Genomic DNA, 21026 nt, shown 5'->3' on the forward strand with positions numbered 1-21026 from the left:
GTGAGCACTCAGCACAGTCAGATATACATAGATGATATATCATGCAGCACACTGAGGCTGAGCACAGATATGGTATGTGTATCGTTTTTTTTCAGGCAGAGAACGGATTATAAATAATAAAACTGGTGGTCACTATCAGCAAAACTCTGCACTACTGAGTACTCCTGACAAGTTCAACTGCTCCCCAAATTAGTAGTAAATCAAATGTCACTCGTCTCTATCTTCTAATCTAAACGGAGAGGACGCCAGCCACGTCCTCTCCCTATCAATCTCAATGCACGTGTGAAAATGGCGGCGACGCGCGGCTCCTTATATAGAATCCAAGTCTCGTGAGAATCCGACAGCGGGATGATGACGTTCGGGCGCGCTCGGGTTAACCGAGCAAGGCGAGAGGATCCGAGTCTGCTCGGACCCGAGCAAAAAAGGGTGAAGTTCGGGCGGGTTCGGATTCCGAGGAACCGAACCCGCTCATCTCTTATGGCCACCCAGCATGACGCCTCCCTTCTTGACCATGCTGTAATTGCAGTCGCACTGCAGTTCAGCGTGATCATAAAAAATGGTGTAGCCTCCTGCTGGTGCAGACTGTATGTGCGCGCAGGAAGCCGCCACCATTTTTGTGATCACAGCGGCTGAATGTGATGTCATACAGCTGCTGTGACCACGCCCCCTGTGTCTCCTCCATTGCAGACCCCATTTTGAAGCCTTGCCCCCGCACCGCTCCATCCCTGACTTGGAAATGGAGTGTTGCTGACCCCCCTCTCCCCCCCTGCCCCGATTGACAGGCAGAGGCGATCGCATTCTCTGCGGGGTGCCGCAGAAAATGCAGGCACATGCGTATGCTCTTAGCAATTTTTGCAGTTGGATCACTTATTGTGATTGCAATCCAACCTGAATCAGGCCCTATTACCTATCACAATGCGCTGCGGGCAGTACAAAATTGGTTTAATATAGGAGAAAAACCCCCAGACCTGTGCTCCTTAACTGTACCTGGTGGCTAGTGGAGCGGCTGCCCAGTAATCAGTGTCCACGCCAGTGCGCACACGGTCCACCCCCTACGGCCACGCTCCCCTTCATCAGCGGCCTCGTGATCCGGAAGGGCGGTGTGTGTGTGACTGACCTTAGGAAGAAACCGGAGCCTCCGCTGCAGTGACCCAGCAACCAGGGCACGGGAGTATACAGCGCCGCTGGGAGTGATGAAGCTGCAGTAAAGATGTCTATTAGACCTAGCCTGCTGCAGCCCTTGTAGATTCTCATAAAACAAGTTCTTCTTTTCTTGTCAAAATGAATAGCTAAGAATTGGCTTCCTGAGGCAGGCCCCTGTTAAGTGGCCTGCTACTGAAGGCACCAACTACAAACTGAGCTCCCTGTTCATGGAAGCGGGGTTATAGAGGAGGATGCGCTGAGCATCTTGGGAACAGTCAAAAGCTTTGAGTCGGTTGGTGCCTCAGATCAAGATCCTACTCTACACCCCAATGTGAATCCTTGTGGAGTCCTGTGTACCCCACAGAAGAAATTAATGTGTCACACCCATTGGCAGCAACCTTAGAATAGCTGCTGATGGGCACAATTGAGAAAGGAAGGGGGGGGGGACATTTGAATCCAGCACATAGATGCAATTCAAATATGTAATTTGTACCTTCCTATTTTAAAATATAATGGATGAACTTCACCCTGTGAGAACAATCTTCATGATCAAGAGATCTCATATGCAAAATAAGTATGAGTTGGGATAGGGCTGGGGAGGGTGGCTGCTCGGGCAGCCCCTCCCCCATCAAGTTAAGGAGATTCAACTGAGGAAGCACAAGGGAACTCTCGTCTGGGGACAACAACTGCAGGGAGACCACATCTTTTCAGATGAACATGGGAGGGCGGAAGGCTGCCTAATACTGAAGCACCATCAAATATCAAACCATATGCAACAACTAGTACAAGCATTCCTGGGGGAAGGTCTGCAGCAGACGGATTTGCATACGGTGATGTCATCCAAGCAGTGGGCCAAAGTTGGCTGGAACCCTCATCTGCATATGAAAAGAGAAAAGGGGCATGCAGGGCATGGCGGCCTTTTGCGGTGCTTGGATGACCCCTAGTTCGCATTAAACACCCCCACCCTCCTTTGGTGTGGGGCTCATGTTGGCTATGCCCCAGCCCCTGAAGCATTCAAGCTGATTTCTTACAGCAGCTGGGCACTGTAACAGCTCCAGAGCTGCTCTGTAAGGCAACTAAAAGGGTGTGGGCCCTGCAGCACTACCTGTAGTTCGCATTGTGCGTTGGAAGGCACAAAGTAAGCAGACGGGAGAAGTCAGGATAGTGCGCAAGGGCATAGAAGGGAGTGGCTCCAGAAAAGAGAAGTGGAAACAGACAGCAAACTAGGCTGGAGAGAGACCTGAGACAAAGAGATCTGAATTATACGAGAGCCGACCAGGGGAAACACAAATTATGCAATCAAGTTTCCCACATTTGGGGAAATCACAGGAGCAGCACACCCAGAGTGCAATGGGTGAGCCTTGCCCTGGGAGAAGCACCTTCATGATCATAGTATCTCACCTGGCAGGTAAGTAGGAGTTGGGCTAGAGCTGGGGAGGGTCACTGCTCGGGCACCCCCCTGTCAAGTGAAGGAGATCCAACTGAGGCAGCACAAGGGAACTCTCGAAAGAAGAACAAGGCTAGAGGAATATATGAGACAAAGAAATCTGACTTTTACCAGAGCTGACCAGAGGAAAACACAAACACAGTCCCCCACTACCACAAAAAATGCAGGCGAGTTTCCCACATTTGGGGAAATCACAGGGGTCAGCATACCCAGAATGCAATGAATGAACCTCACCCTGGGTGAACAATCTTCATGACCATGGTGTCTCCTATGCAAAATAAGTATGATTTGGGATAGGGCTGGGAGGGCCGCTGCTCAGGCACATCTCTGTCAAGTAAAGGAGATTCAACTGAGGCAGCACAAGGGAACTCTCATCTGGGGACAACAACTGCAGGGAGAACACATATTTTCAGATGAACATGGGAGGGCAGAAGGCTGCCTAATACTGAAGCACCCCCAAACAACAAACCAAATGCAACAACTAGTGCAAGCATTCCTGGGGCAAGGCCTGCAGCAGATGGATTTGCATATGGTGATGTCATCCAAGCAGTGGGTCAAAGTTGGCTTCAACCCTCATCTGCATATGAAAAGAGAAAAGGGGCGTGCAGGGCATGGCGGCCTTTTGCGGTGCTTGGATTACCCCTAGTTCGCATTAAACACCCCCACCCACCTTTGGTGTGGGGCTCATGTTGGCCATGCCCCATCCCCTGAAGCATTCAAGCTGATTTCTTGCAGCAGCTGGGCACTGTAACAGCTCCAGAGCTGCTCTTTAAGGCAAGTAAAAGATTGTGTGGGCCCTGCAGCACTACCTGTAGTTTGCATTGTGCATTGGAAGGCACAAAGTAAGCAGACGGGAGGAGAAGTCAGGATAGTGCACAAGGGTATAGAAGGGAGGGGCTCAAGATAAAAGAAGTGGAAACAGACAGCAAACTAGGCTGGAGAAAGACCTGAGACAAAGAGATCTGAATTATACGAGAGCCGACCAGAGGAAACACAAATTATGCAGTCAAGTGTCCCACATTTGGGGAAATCGTAAGAGTAGCACACCCAGAGTGCAATGGGTGAGCCTTGCCCTGGGAGAAGCACCTTCCTGATCATAGTATCTCACCTGGCAGGTAAGTAGGAGTTGGGCTAGAGCTGGGGAGGGTCACTGCTCGGGCACCCCCCTGTCAAGTGAAGGAGATCCAACTGAGGCAGCACAAGGGAACTCTCGAAAGAAGAACAAGGCTAGAGGAATATATGAGACAAAGAAATCTGACTTTTACCAGAGCTGACCAGAGGAAAACACAAACACAGTCCCCCACTACCACAAAAAATGCAGGCGAGTTTCCCACATTTGGGGAAATCACAGGGGTCAGCATACCCAGAATGCAATGAATGAACCTCACCCTGGGTGAACAATCTTCATGACCATGGTGTCTCCTATGCAAAATAAGTATGATTTGGGATAGGGCTGGGAGGGCCGCTGCTCAGGCACATCTCTGTCAAGTAAAGGAGATTCAACTGAGGCAGCACAAGGGAACTCTCATCTGGGGACAACAACTGCAGGGAGAACACATATTTTCAGATGAACATGGGAGGGCAGAAGGCTGCCTAATACTGAAGCACCCCCAAACAACAAACCAAATGCAACAACTAGTGCAAGCATTCCTGGGGGAAGTTCTGCAGAAGACGGATTTGCATACGGTGATGTCATCCAAGCAGTGGGCCAAAGTTGGCTGGAACCCTCATCTGCATATGAAAAGAGAAAAGGGGTATGCAGGGCATGGCGGCCTTTTGCGGCGCTTGGATGACCCTTAGTTCGCATTAAACACCCCCACCCTCCTTCGGTGTGGGGCTCATGTTGGCCATGCCCCATCCCCTGAAGCATTCAAGCTGATTTCTTGCAGCAGCTTGGCACTGTATCAGCTCCAGAGCTGCTCTGTAAGGCAAGTAAAAGGGTGTGGGCCCTGCAGCACTACCTGTAGTTTGCATTGTGCATTGGAAGGCACAAAGTAAGCAGACAGGAGGAGAAGTCAGGATAGTGCACAAGGGTATAAAAGCGAGTTTCCCACATTTGGGAAAATCACAGGGGTCAGCATACCCAGAATGCAATGAATGAACCTCACCCTGGGAGAACAATCTTCATGACCATGGTATCTCCTATGCAAAATAAGTATGATTTGGGATAGGGCTGGGGAGGGCCGCTGCTCAGGCACATCTCTGTCAAGTAAAGGAGATTCAACTGAGGCAGCACAAGGGAACTCTCATCTGGGGACAACAACTGCAGGGAGAACACATATTTTCAGATAAAAATCTTGGTCATGCTCTGGTTTCTCTTCAGAACGAACAAATCTTTTGCCTTTTATTAAAGATTTCCGTGGAGAGGAGCAAAACCGAGTTTTATCTCAATTTTTGCATGCCCCATCTTTTTGGGGTTTCTTTTATCGGTTTAAAGATAGAATGAGTGTGCTTTAATGTAAGCTCATTTGCATAGAAATGACAGTAAATGTTTGTTTCTTTTCAAACAGAACTTTCTTGACCATGCTACTTGCTTGAAAGATCTGGGAGCACATGGAATACAGTACAAACCATGCTTATAGCAAGGAGAAGCCAGGTGAGAAATCTGCTTACTTTCAAGTTGGGCGCTCACTTTGATCTGAATGAGGACTGCTGGCACAGCATTTAGGCGACAGGTGGAATCTTGGTCATGCTCTGGTTTCTCTTCAAAACGAACAGATCTTTCGCCTTTTACTAAAGATTTCCGTGGAGAGGAGCAAAACTGAGTTTTATCTAAATTTTTGCATGCTCCGTCTTATTGGGGTTTCTTTTATCGGTTTAAAGATAGAACGAGTGTGCTTTAATGTAAGCTCATTTGCATAGAAATGACAGTAAATGTTTGTTTCTTTTCAAACAGAACTTTCTTGACTATACTAAATGCTTGAAAGATCTGGGAGCACATGGAAAAGAGTACAAACCATGTTTATAGCAAGGGGAAGCCTGGTGAGAAATCTGCTTTCTTTCTTTCAAATTGGGTGCTCACTTTGAGCTGAATGAGGACTGCTGGCATGGCACTCAGGCGACAGGTGGAATCTTGGTCATGTTCTGGTTTCTCTTCAGAACGAACAAATCTTTCGCCTTTTACTAAAGATTTCCGTGGAGAGGAGCAAAACTGAGTTTTATCTCAATTTTTGCATGCCCCATCTTATTGGGATTTTATTTTATCGGTTTAAAGATAGAACGAGTGTGCTTTAATGTAAGCTCATTTGCATAGAAATGACAGTAAATGTTTGTTTCTTTTCAAACAGAACTTTCTTGACCACACTAATTGCTTGAAAGATCTGGGAGCACATGGAAAAGAGTACAAACCATGTTTATAGCAAGGGGAAGCCTGGTGAGAAATCTGCTTTCTTTCTTTCAAATTGGGTGCTCACTTTGAGCTGAATGAGGATTGCTGGCATGGCACTCAGGCGACAGGTGGAATCTTGGTCATGCTCTGGTTTCTCTTCAAAACGAACAGATCTTTCGCCTTTTACTAAAGATTTCCGTGGAGAGGAGCAAAACTGAGTTTTATCTCAATTTTTGCATGCTCCGTCTTATTGGGGTTTCTTTTATCGGTTTAAAGATAGAACGAGTGTGCTTTAATGTAAGCTCATTTGCATAGAAATGACAGTAAATGTTTGTTTCTTTTCAAACAGAACTTTCTTGACTATACTAATTGCTTGAAAGATCTGGGAGCACATGGAAAAGAGTACAAACCATGTTTATAGCAAGGGGAAGCCTGGTGAGAAATCTGCTTTCTTTCTTTCAAATTGGGTGCTCACTTTGAGCTGAATGAGGACTGCTGGCATGGCACTCAGGCGACAGGTGGAATCTTGGTCATGTTCTGGTTTCTCTTCAGAACGAACAAATCTTTCGCCTTTTACTAAAGATTTCCGTGGAGAGGAGCAAAACTGAGTTTTATCTCAATTTTTGCATGCCCCATCTTATTGGGGTTTTATTTTATCGGTTTAAAGATAGAACGAGTGTGCTTTAATGTAAGCTCATTTGCATAGAAATGACAGTAAATGTTTGTTTCTTTTCAAACAGAACTTTCTTGACCACACTAATTGCTTGAAAGATCTGGGAGCACATGGAAAAGAGTACAAACCATGTTTATAGCAAGGGGAAGCCTGGTGAGAAATCTGCTTTCTTTCATTCAAATTGGGTGCTCACTTTCAGCTGAATGAGAACTGCTGGCATGGCACTCAGGCGACAGGTGGAATCTTGGTCATGCTCTGGTTTCTCTTCAGAACTAACAAATATTTCGCCTTTTATTAAAGATTTCCGTGGAGAGGAGCAAAACTGAGTTTTATCTCAATTTTTGCATGCCCCATATTATTGGGGTTTCTTTTATCAGTTTAAAGACAGAACGAGTGTGCTTTCTTGTTAGCTTTAATGTAAGTTTATTTGCATAACAATGACAGTAAATGTTGTTTCTTTTCAAACAGAACTTTCTTGACCATGCTACTTGCTTAAAGGTCTGGGAGCACATGGAAAACTGTACAAACCATGCAGTATCACAAGAGCCTTTATTTGATCTTTCATGAAGATAGAGCAGAATTGAGGACACGTCAACAATTTCTGCCGAAGGTGGTTCATCTTTCCACATGGTGCCTTTGGCCACTGACACCTTCGTTGAGTCAAAGTCTCTGGCTGTGGTCAGAACTTTGAAAATGTATGTCACCAGAACGGTTCAGATTAGGAAAACAGAGGCTCTGTTTGTCCTGTATGCTCCCAACAGGATTTGGTGTCCTGCTTCCATGCAGACCATTATGCGCTGGATCTGTGGTAAGATTCAGCATGCTCGTTCCACGGCAGGATTGCCGTTACTGAAGTAGGTGAAGACCCATTCTACTAGAAAGGTGGGTTCATCCTTGGCAGCTGGTCGGGGAGTCTCGGCATTGCAACTTTGCCGAGCAGCTATTTAGTAAACACTTTTGCTAAGTTTTACAAGTTTGATACCTTGGCTGATGATAACCTTAAGTTGGGTCATTCGGTGCTGCAGAGTCGTACGCACTCTCCCACCCGTTCAAGAGCTTTGGTATAACCCCATGGTTCTTAATGTGACCCCAGCATCCTCTAGGTCGTATGAGAAAATAGGATTTTAATACCTACCGGTAAATCCTTTTCTCTTAGTCTGTAGAGGATGCTGGGCACCCGTCCCAGTCCATACTGTGTCTGCAGTTATTACTTGTGGTTATACACATGTTGTGTTATGGTTCTGGTCAGCTTTTTGCTGCAATTGTTCATGCCGTTGGCTTGTGTTCTGTTGAATGCCACGTTCTGCGGCATGTTTAAGGTGTGAGCTGGTAAGATGCTCACCTTAGTTTAACAATAAATCCTTTCCTCGAAATGTCCGTCTCCCTGGGCACAGTTCCTATAACTGGAGTCTGGAGGAGGGGCATAGAGGGAGGAGCCAGTTCACACCCTTTGAAAGTCTTAAAGTGCCCATGTCTCTTGCGGATCCCGTCTATACCCCATGGTTCTTAATGTGACCCCAGCATCCTCTACGGACTAAGAGAAAAGAATGCCCTTGCGCACTATCCTGACTTCTCCTCCCGTCTGCTTACTTTGTGCCTTCCAACGCACAATGCGAACTACAGGTGGTGCTGCAGGGCCCACACCCTTTTACTTGCCTTACAGAACAGCTCTGGAGCTGTTACAGTGCCCAGCTGCTGCAAGAAATCAGCTTGAATGCTTCAGGGGATGGGGCATGGCCAACATGAGCCCCACACCAAAGGAGGGTGGGGGTGTTTAATGTGAACTAGGGGTCATCCAAGCACTGCAAAAGGCCGCCATGCCCTGCATGCCCCTTTTCTCTTTTCATATGCAGATGAGGGTTCCAGTCAACTTTGGCCCACTGCTTGGATAACATCACCGTATGCAAATCCGTCTGCTGCAGACCTTCCCCCAGGAATGCTTGTACTAGTTGTTGCATATGGTGCTTCAGTATTAGGCAGCCTTCCGCCCTCCCATGTTCATCTGAAAAGATGTGGTCTCCCTGCAGTTGTTGTCCCCAGACGAGAGTTCCCTTGTGCTTCCTCAGTTGAATCTCCTTAACTTGACGGGGGAGGTGCTGCCCGAGCAGCCCTCCCCAGCCCTATCCCAACTCATATTTATTTTGCATATGAGATCTCTTGATCATGAAGATTGTTCTCACAGGGTGAGGTTCATCCATTATATTTTAAAATAGGAAGGTACGAATTACATATTTGAATTGCATCTATGTGCTGGATTCAAATGTCCCCCCCCCCTTCCTTTCTCAATTGTGCCCATCAGCAGCTATTCTAAGGTTGCTGCCAATGGGTGTGACACATTAATTTCTTCTGTGGGGTACACTGGACTCCACAAGGATTCACATTGGGGTGTAGAGTAGGATCTTGATCTGAGGCACCAACCGGCTCAAAGCTTTTGACTGTTCCCAAGAAGCTCAGTGCATTCTCCTCTATAACCCCGCTTCCATGAACAGGGAGCTCAGTTTGTAGTTGGTGCCTTCAGTAGCAGGCCAATTAACAGGGGCCTGCCTCAGGCAGCCTATTCTTAGCTATTAATTTTGACAAGAAAAGAAGAACTTGTTTTATGAGAATCTACAAGGGCTGCAGCAGGCTAGGTCTAATAGACATCTTTACTGCAGCTTCATCACTCCCAGCGGCGCTGTATACTCCCGTGCCCTGGTTGCTGGGTCACTGCAGCGGAGGCTCCGGTTTCATCCTAAGGTCAGTCACACACACACCACCCTTCCGGATCACGAGGCCGCTGCTGAAGGGGAGCGAGGCCGTAGGGGGTGGGCCGTGTGCGCACTGCGGTGGACACTGATTACTGGGCAGCCGCTCCACTAGCCACCAGGTACAGTTAAGGAGCACAGGTCTGGGGGTTTTTCTCCTATATTAACCCAATTTTGTACTGCCCGCAGCGCATTGTGATAGGTAATAGGGCCTGATTCAGGTTGGATTGCAATCACAATAAGCGATCCAACTGCAAAAATTGCTAAGAGCATACGCATGTGCCTGCATTTTCTGCGGCACCCCGCAGAGAATGTGATCGCCTCTGCCTGTCAATCGGGGCGGGGAAGGGGGGGAGAGGTGGGTCAGCAACACTCCATTTCCAAGTCAGGGATGGAGCGGTGCGGGGGCAAGGCTTCAAAATGGGGTCTGCAACGGAGGAGACACAGGGGGCGTGGTCACAGCGACTGTATGACATCACATTCAGCCGCTGTGATCACAAAAATGGTGGCGGCTTCCTGCGCGCACATACAGTCTGCACCAGCAGGCGCCTACACCATTTTTTATGATCACGCTGAACTGCAGTGCGACTGCAATTACAGCATGGTCAAGAAGGGAGGCGTCATGCTGGGTGGCCATGCCCTGTCACTTTGCAGGAGCCAGCACCGCTCACACACTAGTCCCCGGGTGCAGCCCCCAACCCCCGGGACACCCGGAGCAACAAAATGTAGATTCAGGCCACCAGGCCACGCCCCTACCTATGAAACCATGCCTCCTTTTTACCATTGCACTGCTTATCTGCGCGCACTGCATTACAATCTCCCTCGCCACCTCTCTGGGTGTCACCAGTGATAGTGACACCTCTGCCATGCTTGTAGCAGCTGGTCCTAAGATCTACGCCTCAAACCCTGAGTGTTTGCCCTTGTGACTTGTTGATCATCATAGCGAAGCAGATGCTTACAGAAAACTGCAGGGGCTTAGATTGAAAATAAAAAAATTGATAGGGTATAAGGTAGAGAGGAGCGGGTTCGGTTCTCCGAGAACCGAATTCCCCACAAACTCCACGTGGTTTACACTGGTCCGAGGCAGGCTCGGTTGTTCCCGCCTGACTCGGAAAACCTGAACAAGGGAAAATGTCATCATCCCGCTGTCGGATTCTCGCGAGATTCGGATTCCATATAAAGAGCTGCGCGTTGCTGCCATTTTTACTCGTGCATTGAAGAGAGAGCGGAGAGGACGTGGCTATGTTCTCTCAGTGGAAATCTCAATATCAGTGCTCAGTATCAGTGGTTACTTATTGCTGCTCAGTAATACTAGTAGTGTGTCTCTCCTGCTCAGTGTCAGTTCTCAGTAGTATCCTCATCAGTGCTCAGTATCACTGTTCATTGTCTTGTGCTGCATTGTGTTGCTCAGCATAATACAGTACATTACTAATAGTCCAGTGCTGCATCTTGCTGCTCAGTGTCAGTTCTAGTATCCTCATCAGTGCTCACTATCACTGCTCATTGCATTGTGGTGTTCTGTATACTACAATAACATAGTAATATAGTAACATAGTTTTTGAGGTTGAATAGAGGCAAATTGCCCATCGTGTTCAACCTGTTTTAAGTTGTGATGATTCTACATACTTGCTGAATAATGTTTTATGACTAGTTAGCTACTATAACTCATGTTACCCCCGGATTAACCATGTTGATATTTTAAGTATTATAACCTTGGATAGCTTTTTCATTCAGAAATGTATCCATTCCTTTTTTAAATCCATTTACAGAGTCCGCCATTACCACCTTCCCTGGCAGGGAATTCCACATCCTGATTGCCCTAACAGTGAAGAAACCTTTCCTCCATTGCGTTCTGAACTTTCCTCCAGTCGCAGCGAGTGACCACGTGTTCTTTTAATAAATAATTCCTCTGATAACTCTTTGTTATGTATCTTTACATATTTGAAGATATTAATAATATCTCCTCTTAGGCACCTCTTTTCTAGTGTATAAATATTCAGCCTAGTAAGTCTTTCCTTATAGTCCAGTACTTTAAGGCCTTTAATCAATTTAGTCTTCAGGATCTCTGACACTTCCATGAGCAGCAGAGTAGTGCAATGGAAGCATGCTGGGCCCATAACCCAGAGGTCGATTGATCGAAACTATCCTCTGCTATGTGCATTTTTTTTTTTATAATTAAAGTAATCAAAAACTGGGATTGATATTTTGGCACTTTTATTTTTACTTAAAGTACAATAACTTTTATCATTTTAATTTGTTTTAATAGTATATTGACAGCATTGTTTTCTTTAAAAAATCCACTTACCATTTCAGTAATAGGGTAAAGAAAATTAATTGACAAAAACAAACTACATTGTCACCAGAAGAGCAATGCAAAATGTACAAGTGATATATGAAAATCATCTTCCATCTTGAATTTCAATGATGCATTGGGACAACAATTTGTGAGAAACATCTTCACCCATAAAGAAAGATTTTCTTAATTCCTTACCTGTGTGCTGATTAGATATCACCTTGTTTTCACATTAAACAGACTTCCCCATGAGGAAGCAGCAAGGATGCAGTGACGTTTCCTGGTGTCAACCTGTATTATTTCAGTAGACATTGAAATGAGGATGCATCTTTGATGCCTTTCCAATGAAGCAAGTTTAATTCAGTAATAGGTGAAAAACCATTCCTACAAAGGTGTTAATCAGAGACTTGGCTTTGTGGACACTTTTCAGAGAGCAAATTTGTTAGCATAAACATAAAATCAGAAAATGAAGAGCTGTTTAATCACTCAATTGGACTTTTCTGCCAGCATAATTTTTTTTCTCTGCAACTCACTGCTAAATTGTGCTTCCTAGCTGTTTTTTTTATAAAATCACTTAATCAAATCTAACTCTGATTACATCAGAGAAGGCCAGGTACCCTACACCATAAGGGGGGTTTTTGAAATTTTGACTTGTCTACTTAAAGATCACCAAAATCTGATTACAAGGTCAATTACATCCCTGGGTGGGATTGAACCACCAACCTTTTGGTTAATAGCCAAACATGCTAACCGATTGCGCCACAGAGACACCTTGCGAAAGTCAATACTGACAAAGGCTAATCAGCATTCATCTAGAACGTTTCCTAGAAAAACTTTAAAAAGTCAATAATCTGGAGAATTTTTGTAAGAAACACATTGGTACTTTCCCATGATGAAGTGAGTGCTTCAGGATTTCTTGCACTTACATGGGCTATTAACCAAAAGGTTGGTGGTTCAATCCCACCCAGGGATGTAATTGACCTTGTCATCAGATTTTGGTGATCTTTAAGTAGACAAGTCAAAATTTCAAACCCCCTCTTATGGTGTAGGGTACCTGGCCTTCTCTGACGTAATCAGAGTTAGATTTAATTAAGTGATTTTATAAAAAACAGCTAGGAAGCACAATTTAGCAGTGGGTTGCAGAGAAAAAAATAACATTTTAAACCTACCGGTAATTTTTTTTTCTCGTAGTCCGTAGAGGATGATGGGGACTCCGTAAGGACCATGGGGGATAGACGGGCTCCGCAGCAGACATGGGCACTTTAAGAAAGACTTTAGATCTGGGTGTGCACTGGCTCCTCCCTCTATGCCCCTCCTCCATACCTCAGTTAGAGAAACTGTGCCCAGAGGAGACGGACAGTACGAGGAAAGGATTTTTGTTAATCCAAGGTCAAGATTCATACCAGCCACACCAATCACACCGTATAACTTGTGATATACTACCCAGTTAACAGTATGAAAACAACATAGCATCAGTCCAAGACCGATGAAAACTAACATATAACCCTTATGTAAGCAATAACTATATACAAGTCTTGCAGAAGTAGTCCGCACTTGGGACGGGCACCCAGCATCCTCTACGGACTACGAGAAAAAGATTTACCGGTAGGTTTAAAATCTTATTTTCTCTTACGTCCTAGAGGATGCTGGGGACTCCGTAAGGACCATGGGGATTATACAAAGCTCCCAAACGGGCAGGAGAGTGCGGATGACTTTGCAGCACCGATTGAGCAAACAGGAGGTCCTCCTCAGCCAGGGTATCAAACTTATAGAACTTTGCAAAGGTGTTTGAACCAACTTTGACCCACTGCTTGGATGACATCACCATATGCAAATCCATCTGCGGCAGGCCTTCCCCCAGGAATGCTTGCACTAGTTGTTGCATTTGGTTTGTTGTTTGGGGTGCTTCAGTATTAGGCAGCCTTCTGCCCTCCCATGTTCATCTGAAAATATGTGTTCTCCCTGCAGTTGTTGTCCCCAGATGAGAGTTCCCTTGTGCTGCCTCAGTTGAATCTCCTTTACTTGACAGAGATGTGCCTGAGCAGCGGCCCTCCCCAGCCCTATCCCAAATCATACTTATTTTGCATAGGAGATACCATGGTCATGAAGATTGTTCTCCCAGGGTTAGGTTCATTCATTGCATTCTGGGTATGCTGACCCCTGTGATTTCCCCAAATGTGGGAAACTCAACTGCATTATTTGTGGTAGTGGGGGACTGTGTTTTGTGCTTTCCTCTGGTCAGCTCTGGTAAAAGTCAGATTTCTTTGTCTCAGATCTTCCTCTAGCCTTGTTCTTCTAGAGTTCCCTTGTGCTGCCTCAGTTGGATCTCCTTCACTTGACAGGGGGGTGCCCGAGCAGCGACCCTCCCCAGCTCTAGCCCAACTCCTACTTACCTGCCAGGTGAGATACTATGATCATGAAGATGCTTCTCCCAGGGGCAAGGCTCACCCATTGCACTCTGGCTGTGCTGCCCCTGCGATTTCCCAAATGTGGGAAACTTGACTGTCATAATTTGTGTTTCCCCTGGTCGGCTCTCATATAATTCAGATCTCTTTGTCTCAGGTCTCTCTCCAGCCTAGTTTGCTGTCTGTTTCCACTTCTTTTTTCTTGAGCCCCTCCCTTCTATACCCTTGTGCACTATCCTGACTTCTCCCATCTGCTTACTTTGTGCCTTCCAACGCACAATGCAAACTACAGGTAGTGCTGCAGGCCCACACCCTTTTACTTGCTTTACAGAGCAGCTCTGGAGCTGTTACAGTGCCCAGCTGCTGCAAGAAATCAGCTTGAATGCTTCAGGGGCTGGGGCATAGCCAACATGAGCCCCACACCGAAGGAGGGTGGAGGTGTTTAATGCGAACTAGGGGTCATCCAAGCGCCGCAAAAGGCCGCCATGCCCTGCACACCCCTTTTTTCTTTTCATATGCAGACGAGGGTTGAAGCCAACTTTGACCCACTGCTTGGATGACATCACCATATGCAAATCCATCTGCTGCAGGCCTTCCCCCAGGAATGCTTGCACTAGTAGTTGCATTTGGTTCGTTGTTTGGTGGGTGCTTCAGTTTTAGGCAGCCTTCTGCCCTCCCATGTTCATCTGAAAATATGTGTTCTCCCTGCAGTTGTTGTCCCCAGATGAGAGTTCCTTGTGCTGCCTCAGTTGAATCTCCTTTACTTGACAGAGAATGTGCCTGAGCAGCGGCCCTCCCCAGCCCTATCCCAAATCATACTTATTTTGCATAGGAGATACCTTGGTCATGAAGATTGTTCTCCCAGGGTGAGGTTCATTCATTGCATTCTGGGTATGCTGACCCCTGTGATTTCCCCAAATGTGGGAAACTCGACTGCATTATTTGTGGTAGTGGGGGACTGTGTTTGTGCTTTCCTCTGGTCAGCTCTGGTAAAAGTCAGATTTCTTTGTCTCAGATCTTTCCTCTAGCCTTGTTCTTCTTTCGAGAGTTCCCTTGTGCTGCCTCAGTTGGATCTCCTTCACTTGACAGGGGGTGCCAAGCAGCAATCCTCCACAGCTCTAGCCCAACTCCTACTTACCTGCCAGGTGAGATACTATGATCTTCACTGTTAGGGCAATCAGGATGTGGAATTCCCTGCCAGGGAAGGTGGTAATGGCGGACTCTGTAATTGGATTTAAAAAAGGAATGGATACATTTCTGAATGAAAAAAGCTATCCAAGGTTATAATACTTAAAATATCAACATGGTTAATCCGGGGGTAACATGAGTTGTAGTAGTTAACTAGTCATAAACATTATTCAGCAAGTATGTAGAATCATCACAACTTAAAACAGGTTGAACACGATGGGCAATTTGCCTCTTTTCAACCTCAAAAACTATATTACTATATGTTACTATATTACTATGTTACTGTAGTATACAGAACACCACAATGTAATGAGCAGTGATAGTGAGCACTGATGAGGATACTAGAACTGACACTGAGCAGCAAGATGCAGCACTGGACTATTAGTAATGTACTGTAGTAGTGCTGAGCACCACAATGCAGCACAAGACAATGAGCAGTGATACTGAGCACTGATGAGGATACTACTGAGAACTGACACTGAGCAGGAGAGACACACTACTAGTATTACTGAGCAGCAATAAGTAACCACTGATACTGAGCACTGATATTGAGATTTCCACTGAGGAGAACATAGCCACGTCCTCTCCGCTCCCTCTTCAATGCACGAGTAAAAATGGCGGCAACGCGCAGCTCTTTATATGAAATCCGAATCTCGCGAGAATCCGACAGCGGGATGATGACATTTTCCCTTGTTCAGGTTTTCGAGTCAGGCGGGAACAACCGAGCCTGCCTCGGACCAGTGTAAACCACGTGGAGTTCGTGGGGAATTCGGTTCTCGGGAGAACCGAACCCGCTCCTCTCTACCTTATACCCATATATTTTTTTAGATTTCAATCTAAGCCCCCTGCAGTTTTCTGTAAGCATCTGCTTCGCTTATGATGATCAACAAGTCACAAGGGCAAACACTCAGGGCTTGAGGCGTAGATCTTAGGACCAGCTGCTACAAGCATGGCAGAGGTGTCACTTATCACTGTGACACCCAGAGAGGTGGCGAAGGAGATTGTAATGCAGTGCGCGCAGATAAGCAGCGCAATGGTAAAAAGGAGGCATGGTTTCATAGGTAGGGGCGTGGCCTGGTGGCCTGAATCTACATTTTGTTGCTCCGGGTGTCCCGGGGGTTGGGGGCTGCACCCTGGGACTAGTGTGTGAGCGGTGCTGGCTCCTGCACAGTGACAGGACATGGCCACCCAGCATGACGCCTCCCTTCTTGACCAATCTGTAATTGCAGTCGCACTGCAGTTCAGCGTGATCATAAAAAATGGTGTAGCCTCCTGCTGGTGCAGACTGTATGTGCGCACAGGAAGCCGCCACCATTTTTGTGATCACAGCGGCTGAATGTGATGTCATACAGCCGCTGTGACCACGCCCCCTGTGTCTCCTCCGTTGCAGACCCCATTTTGAAGCCTTGCCCCCGCACCGCTCCATCCCTGACTTGGAAATGGAGTGTTGCTGACCCCCCTCTCCCCCCCTGCCCCGATTGACAGGCAGAGGCGATCGCATTCTCTGCGGGGTGCCGCAGAAAATGCAGGCACATGCGTATGCTCTTAGCAATTTTTGCAGTTGGATCGCTTACTGTGATTGCAATCCAACCTGAATCAGGCCCTATTACCTATCACAATGCGCTGCGGGCAGTACAAAATTGGTTTAATATGGGAGAAAAAACCCCAGACCTGTGCTCCTTAACTGTACCTGGTGGCTCGTGGAGCGGCTGCCCAGTAATCAGTGTCCACGCCAGTGCGCACACGGTCCACCCCCTACGGCCACGCTCCCCTTCATCAGCGGCCTCGTGATCCGGAAGGGCGGTGCGTGTGTGACTGACCTTAGGAAGAAACCGGAGCCTCCGCTGCAGTGACCCAGCAACCAGGGCACGGGAGTATACAGCGCCGCTGGGAGTGATGAAGCTGCAGTAAAGATGTCTATTAGACCTAGCCTGCTGCAGCCCTTGTAGATTCTCATAAAAAAAGTTCTTATTTTCTTGTCAAAATTAATAGCTAAGAATAGGCTGCCTGAGGCAGGCCCCTGTTAAGTGGCCTGCTACTGAAGGCACCAACTACAAACTGAGCTCCCTGTTCATGGAAGCGGGGTTATAGAGGAGAATGCGCTGAGCATCTTGGGAACAGTCAAAAGCTTTGAGCCGGTTGGTGCCTCAGATCAAGATCCTACTCTACACCCCAATGTGAATCCTTGTGGAGTCCAGTGTACCCCACAGAAGAAATTAATGTGTCACACCCATTGGCAGCAACCTTAGAATAGCTGCTGACGGGCACAATTGAGAAAGGAAGGGGGGGGGGACATTTGAATCCAGCACATAGATGCAATTCAAATATGTAATTTGAACCTTCCTATTTTAAAATATAATGGATGAACTTCACCCTGTGATAACAATCTTCATGATATAGAGATCTCATATGCAAAATAAGTATGAGTTGGGATAGGGCTGGGGAGGGTGGCTGCTCGGGCAAGCCCCTCCCCCGTCAAGTTAAGGAGATTCAACTGAGGAAGCACAAGGGAACTCTCGTCTGGGGACAACAACTGCAGGGAGACCACATTTTTTCAGATGAACATGGGAGGGCGGAAGGCTGCCTAATACTGAAGCACCATCAAATATCAAACCATATGCAATAACTAGTACAAGCATTCCTGGGGGAAGGTCTGCAGGAGACGAATTTGCATACGGTGATGTCATCCAAGCAGTGGGCCAAAGTTGGCTGGAACCCTCATCTGCATATGAAAAGAGAAAAGGGTTATGCAGGGCATGGCGGCCTTTTGCGGCGCTTGGATGACCCCTAGTTCGCATTAAACACCTCCACCTTCCTTCGGTGTGGGGCTCATGTTGGCTATGCCCCAGCCCCTGAAGCATTCAAGCTGATTTCTTGCAGCAGCTGGGCACTGTAACAGCTCCAGAGCTGCTCTGTAAGGCAAATAAAAGGGTGTGGGCCCTGCAGCACTACCTGTAGTTCGCATTGTGCGTTGGAAGGCACAAAGTAAGCAGACGGGAGAAGTCAGGATAGTGCGCAAGGGCATAGAAGGGAGCGGCTCAAGAAAAGAGAAGTGGAAACAGACAGCAAACTAGGCTGGAGAGAGACCTGAGACAAAGAGATCTGAATTATACGAGAGCCGACCAGGGGAAACACAAATTATGCAGTCAAGTTTCCCATATTTGGGGAAATCGCAGGGGCAGCACACCCAGAGTGCAATGGTTGAGCCTTGCCCTGGGAGAAGCACCTTCAAGATCATAGTATCTCACCTGGCAGGTAAGTAGGAGTTGGGCTAGAGCTGGGGAGGGTCGCTGCTCGGGCACCCCCCTGTCAAGTGAAGGAGATCCAACTGAGGCAGCACAATGGAACTCTCGAAAGAAGAACAAGGCTAGAGGAAGATCTGAGACAAAGAAATCTGACTTTTACCAGAGCTGACCAGCGGAAAACACAAACACAGTCCCCAACTACCACAAATAATGCAGGCGAGTTTCCCACATTTGGGTAAATCACAGGGGTCAGCATACCCAGAATGCAATGAATGAACCTCACCCTGGGTGAACAATTTTCATGACCATGGTGTCTCCTATGCAAAATAAGTATGATTTGGGATAGGGCTGGGGAGGGCCGCTGCTCAGGCACATCTCTGTCAAGTAAAGGAGATTCAACTGAGGCAGCACAAGGGAACTCTCATATGGGGACAACAACTGCAGGGAGAACACATATTTTCAGATGAACATGGGAGGGCAGAAGGCTGCCTAATACTGAAGCACCCCCAAACAACAAACCAAATGCAACAACTAGTGCAAGCATTCCTGGGGGAAGGCCTGCAGCAGATGGATTTGCATATGGTGATGTTATCCAAGCAGTGGGTCAAAGTTGGCTTCAACCCTCATCTGCATATGAAAAGAGAAAAGGGGCGTGCAGGGCATGGCGGCCTTTTGCGGTGCTTGGATGACCCCTAGATCGCATTAAACACCCCCACCCTCCTTTGGTGTGGGGCTCATGTTGGCCATGCCCCATCCCATGAAGCATTCAAGCTGATTTCTTGCAGCAGCTGGGCACTGTAACAGCTCCAGAGCTGCTCTGTAAGGCAAGTAAAAGGGTGTGGGCCCTGCAGCACTACCTGTAGTTTGCATTGTGCATTGGAAGGCACAAAGTAAGCAGACGGGAGGAGAAGTCAGGATAGTGCACAAGGGTATAGAAGGGAGGGGCTCAAGAAAAAAGAAGTGGAAACAGAGAGCAAACTAGGCTGGAGAGAGACCTGAGACAAAGAGATCTGAATTATACGAGAGCCGACCAGAGGAAACACAAATTATGCAGTCAAGTGTCCCACATTTGGGGAAATCGTAGGAGCAGCACACCCAGTGTGCAATGGGTGAGCCTTGCCCTGGGAGAAGCACCTTCCTGATTATAGTATCTCACCTGGGTGTGCTGCCCCTGCGATTTCCCCAAATGTGGGAAACTTGACTGCATAATTTGTGTTTCCCCTGGTCGGCTCTCATATAATTCAGATCTCTTTGTCTCAGGTCTCTCTCCAGCCTAGTTTGCTGTCTGTTTCCACTTCTTTTTTCTTGAGCCCCTCCCTTCTATACCCTTGTGGACTATCCTGACTTCTCCTCCTGTCTGCTTACTTTGTGCCTTCCAATGCACAATGCAAACTACAGGTAGTGCTGCAGGGCCCACACCCTTTTACTTGCCTTACAGAGCAGCTCTGGAGCTGTTACAGTGCCAAGCTGCTGCAAGAAATCAGCTTGAATGCTTCAGGGGCTGGGGCATGGCCAACATGAGCCCCACACCGAAGGAGGGTGGGGGTGTTTAATGCGAACTAAGGGTCATCCAAGCGCCACAAAAGGCCGCCATGCCCTGCATACCCCTTTTCTCTTTTCATATGCAGATGAGGGTTCCAGCCAACTTTGGCCCACTGCTTGGATGACATCACTATATGCATATCCGTCTTCTGCAGACCTTCCCCCAGGAATGCTTGTACTAGTTGTTGCATTTGGTTTGTTGTTTGGGGGTGCTTCAGTATTAGGCAGCCTTCTGCCCTCCCATGTTCATCTGAAAATATGTGTTCTCACTGCAGTTGTTGTCCCCAGATGAGAGTTCCCTTGTGCTGCCTCAGTTGAATCTCCTTTACTCTAAAACTTGTAAAACTTAGCAAAAGTGTTTACTAAATAGCTGCTCGGCAAAGTTGCAATGCCGAGACTCCCCGACCAGCTGCCCAGGATGAACCCACCTTTCTAGTAGAATGGGTCTTCACCTAATTCAGTAACGGCAATCCTGCCGTGGAATGAGCATGCTGAATCTTACCACAGATCCAGCGCATAATTGTCTACATGGAAGCAGGACACCCAATCCTGTTGGGAGCATACAGGACAAACAGAGCCTCTGTTTTCCTAATCTGAACCGTTCTGGTGACATAAATTTTCAAAGTTCTGACCACAGCCAGAGACTTTGACTCAACGAAGGTGTCAGTGGCCAAAGGCACCATGTGGAAAGATGAACCACCTTCGGCAGAAATAGTTGACGTGTCCTCAATTCTGCTCTATCTTCATGAAATATCAAATAAAGGCTCTTGTGATACTGCATGGTTTGTACTGTTTTCCATGTGCTCCCAGATCTTTCAAGCAAGAAGCATGGTCAAGAAAGTTCTGTTTGAAAAGAAACAACATTTACTGTCATTGTTATAGAATTTGGGAGAAAAAACAAGAAGAAATCTGCACTGTTGACGCACTGGACAGAATGAATGAATCATAAAATATAACCTTTATTAAGTATGTATTAAAATTGGATAAATATTAATATTATTATCCCAAACTGCAGTGA

General features: G+C 47.0%; 15 non-coding genes and 2 pseudogenes across 15 annotated transcripts; 9 read left to right on the top strand and 8 right to left on the bottom strand.

Annotated features, from left to right (window-relative positions):
• Positions 1-2396: 2396 nt before the first annotated feature.
• Positions 2397-2559, bottom strand: LOC135043581 (U1 spliceosomal RNA). The gene has a single exon (XR_010236415.1). It is a non-coding gene; the product is annotated as a U1 spliceosomal RNA (small nuclear RNA).
• A 152-nt stretch (positions 2560-2711) lies between these two features.
• Positions 2712-2875, bottom strand: LOC135043662 (U1 spliceosomal RNA). The gene has a single exon (XR_010236487.1). It is a non-coding gene; the product is annotated as a U1 spliceosomal RNA (small nuclear RNA).
• Positions 2876-3550: 675 nt separating this feature from the next.
• On the bottom strand, positions 3551-3713 carry LOC135043575 (U1 spliceosomal RNA). The gene has a single exon (XR_010236410.1). It is a non-coding gene; the product is annotated as a U1 spliceosomal RNA (small nuclear RNA).
• A 152-nt stretch (positions 3714-3865) lies between these two features.
• LOC135043663 (U1 spliceosomal RNA) lies at positions 3866-4029 on the bottom strand. The gene has a single exon (XR_010236488.1). It is a non-coding gene; the product is annotated as a U1 spliceosomal RNA (small nuclear RNA).
• A 592-nt stretch (positions 4030-4621) lies between these two features.
• Positions 4622-4749, bottom strand: LOC135043604 (U1 spliceosomal RNA; annotated as a pseudogene).
• A 144-nt stretch (positions 4750-4893) lies between these two features.
• On the top strand, positions 4894-5009 carry LOC135043619 (U5 spliceosomal RNA). The gene has a single exon (XR_010236445.1). It is a non-coding gene; the product is annotated as a U5 spliceosomal RNA (small nuclear RNA).
• A 270-nt stretch (positions 5010-5279) lies between these two features.
• Positions 5280-5395, top strand: LOC135043622 (U5 spliceosomal RNA). Its single transcript, XR_010236449.1, has one exon. It is a non-coding gene; the product is annotated as a U5 spliceosomal RNA (small nuclear RNA).
• Positions 5396-5669: 274 nt separating this feature from the next.
• LOC135043615 (U5 spliceosomal RNA) lies at positions 5670-5785 on the top strand. The gene has a single exon (XR_010236441.1). It is a non-coding gene; the product is annotated as a U5 spliceosomal RNA (small nuclear RNA).
• A 275-nt stretch (positions 5786-6060) lies between these two features.
• On the top strand, positions 6061-6176 carry LOC135043621 (U5 spliceosomal RNA). Its single transcript, XR_010236448.1, has one exon. It is a non-coding gene; the product is annotated as a U5 spliceosomal RNA (small nuclear RNA).
• A 274-nt stretch (positions 6177-6450) lies between these two features.
• On the top strand, positions 6451-6566 carry LOC135043610 (U5 spliceosomal RNA). The gene has a single exon (XR_010236436.1). It is a non-coding gene; the product is annotated as a U5 spliceosomal RNA (small nuclear RNA).
• A 275-nt stretch (positions 6567-6841) lies between these two features.
• On the top strand, positions 6842-6957 carry LOC135043628 (U5 spliceosomal RNA). The gene has a single exon (XR_010236455.1). It is a non-coding gene; the product is annotated as a U5 spliceosomal RNA (small nuclear RNA).
• Positions 6958-13700: 6743 nt separating this feature from the next.
• Positions 13701-13865, top strand: LOC135043646 (U1 spliceosomal RNA). Its single transcript, XR_010236472.1, has one exon. It is a non-coding gene; the product is annotated as a U1 spliceosomal RNA (small nuclear RNA).
• Positions 13866-14013: 148 nt separating this feature from the next.
• On the top strand, positions 14014-14156 carry LOC135043602 (U1 spliceosomal RNA; annotated as a pseudogene).
• Positions 14157-14848: 692 nt separating this feature from the next.
• LOC135043640 (U1 spliceosomal RNA) lies at positions 14849-15012 on the top strand. The gene has a single exon (XR_010236466.1). It is a non-coding gene; the product is annotated as a U1 spliceosomal RNA (small nuclear RNA).
• A 3309-nt stretch (positions 15013-18321) lies between these two features.
• On the bottom strand, positions 18322-18484 carry LOC135043587 (U1 spliceosomal RNA). Its single transcript, XR_010236420.1, has one exon. It is a non-coding gene; the product is annotated as a U1 spliceosomal RNA (small nuclear RNA).
• Positions 18485-18636: 152 nt separating this feature from the next.
• On the bottom strand, positions 18637-18800 carry LOC135043669 (U1 spliceosomal RNA). The gene has a single exon (XR_010236494.1). It is a non-coding gene; the product is annotated as a U1 spliceosomal RNA (small nuclear RNA).
• Positions 18801-19474: 674 nt separating this feature from the next.
• On the bottom strand, positions 19475-19630 carry LOC135043607 (U1 spliceosomal RNA). Its single transcript, XR_010236433.1, has one exon. It is a non-coding gene; the product is annotated as a U1 spliceosomal RNA (small nuclear RNA).
• Between the last annotated feature and the right edge of the window lie 1396 nt (positions 19631-21026).

Source organism: Pseudophryne corroboree, unplaced genomic scaffold (assembly GCF_028390025.1).
Source record: "Pseudophryne corroboree isolate aPseCor3 unplaced genomic scaffold, aPseCor3.hap2 scaffold_873, whole genome shotgun sequence".
Classification (NCBI taxonomy): domain Eukaryota; kingdom Metazoa; phylum Chordata; class Amphibia; order Anura; family Myobatrachidae; genus Pseudophryne; species Pseudophryne corroboree.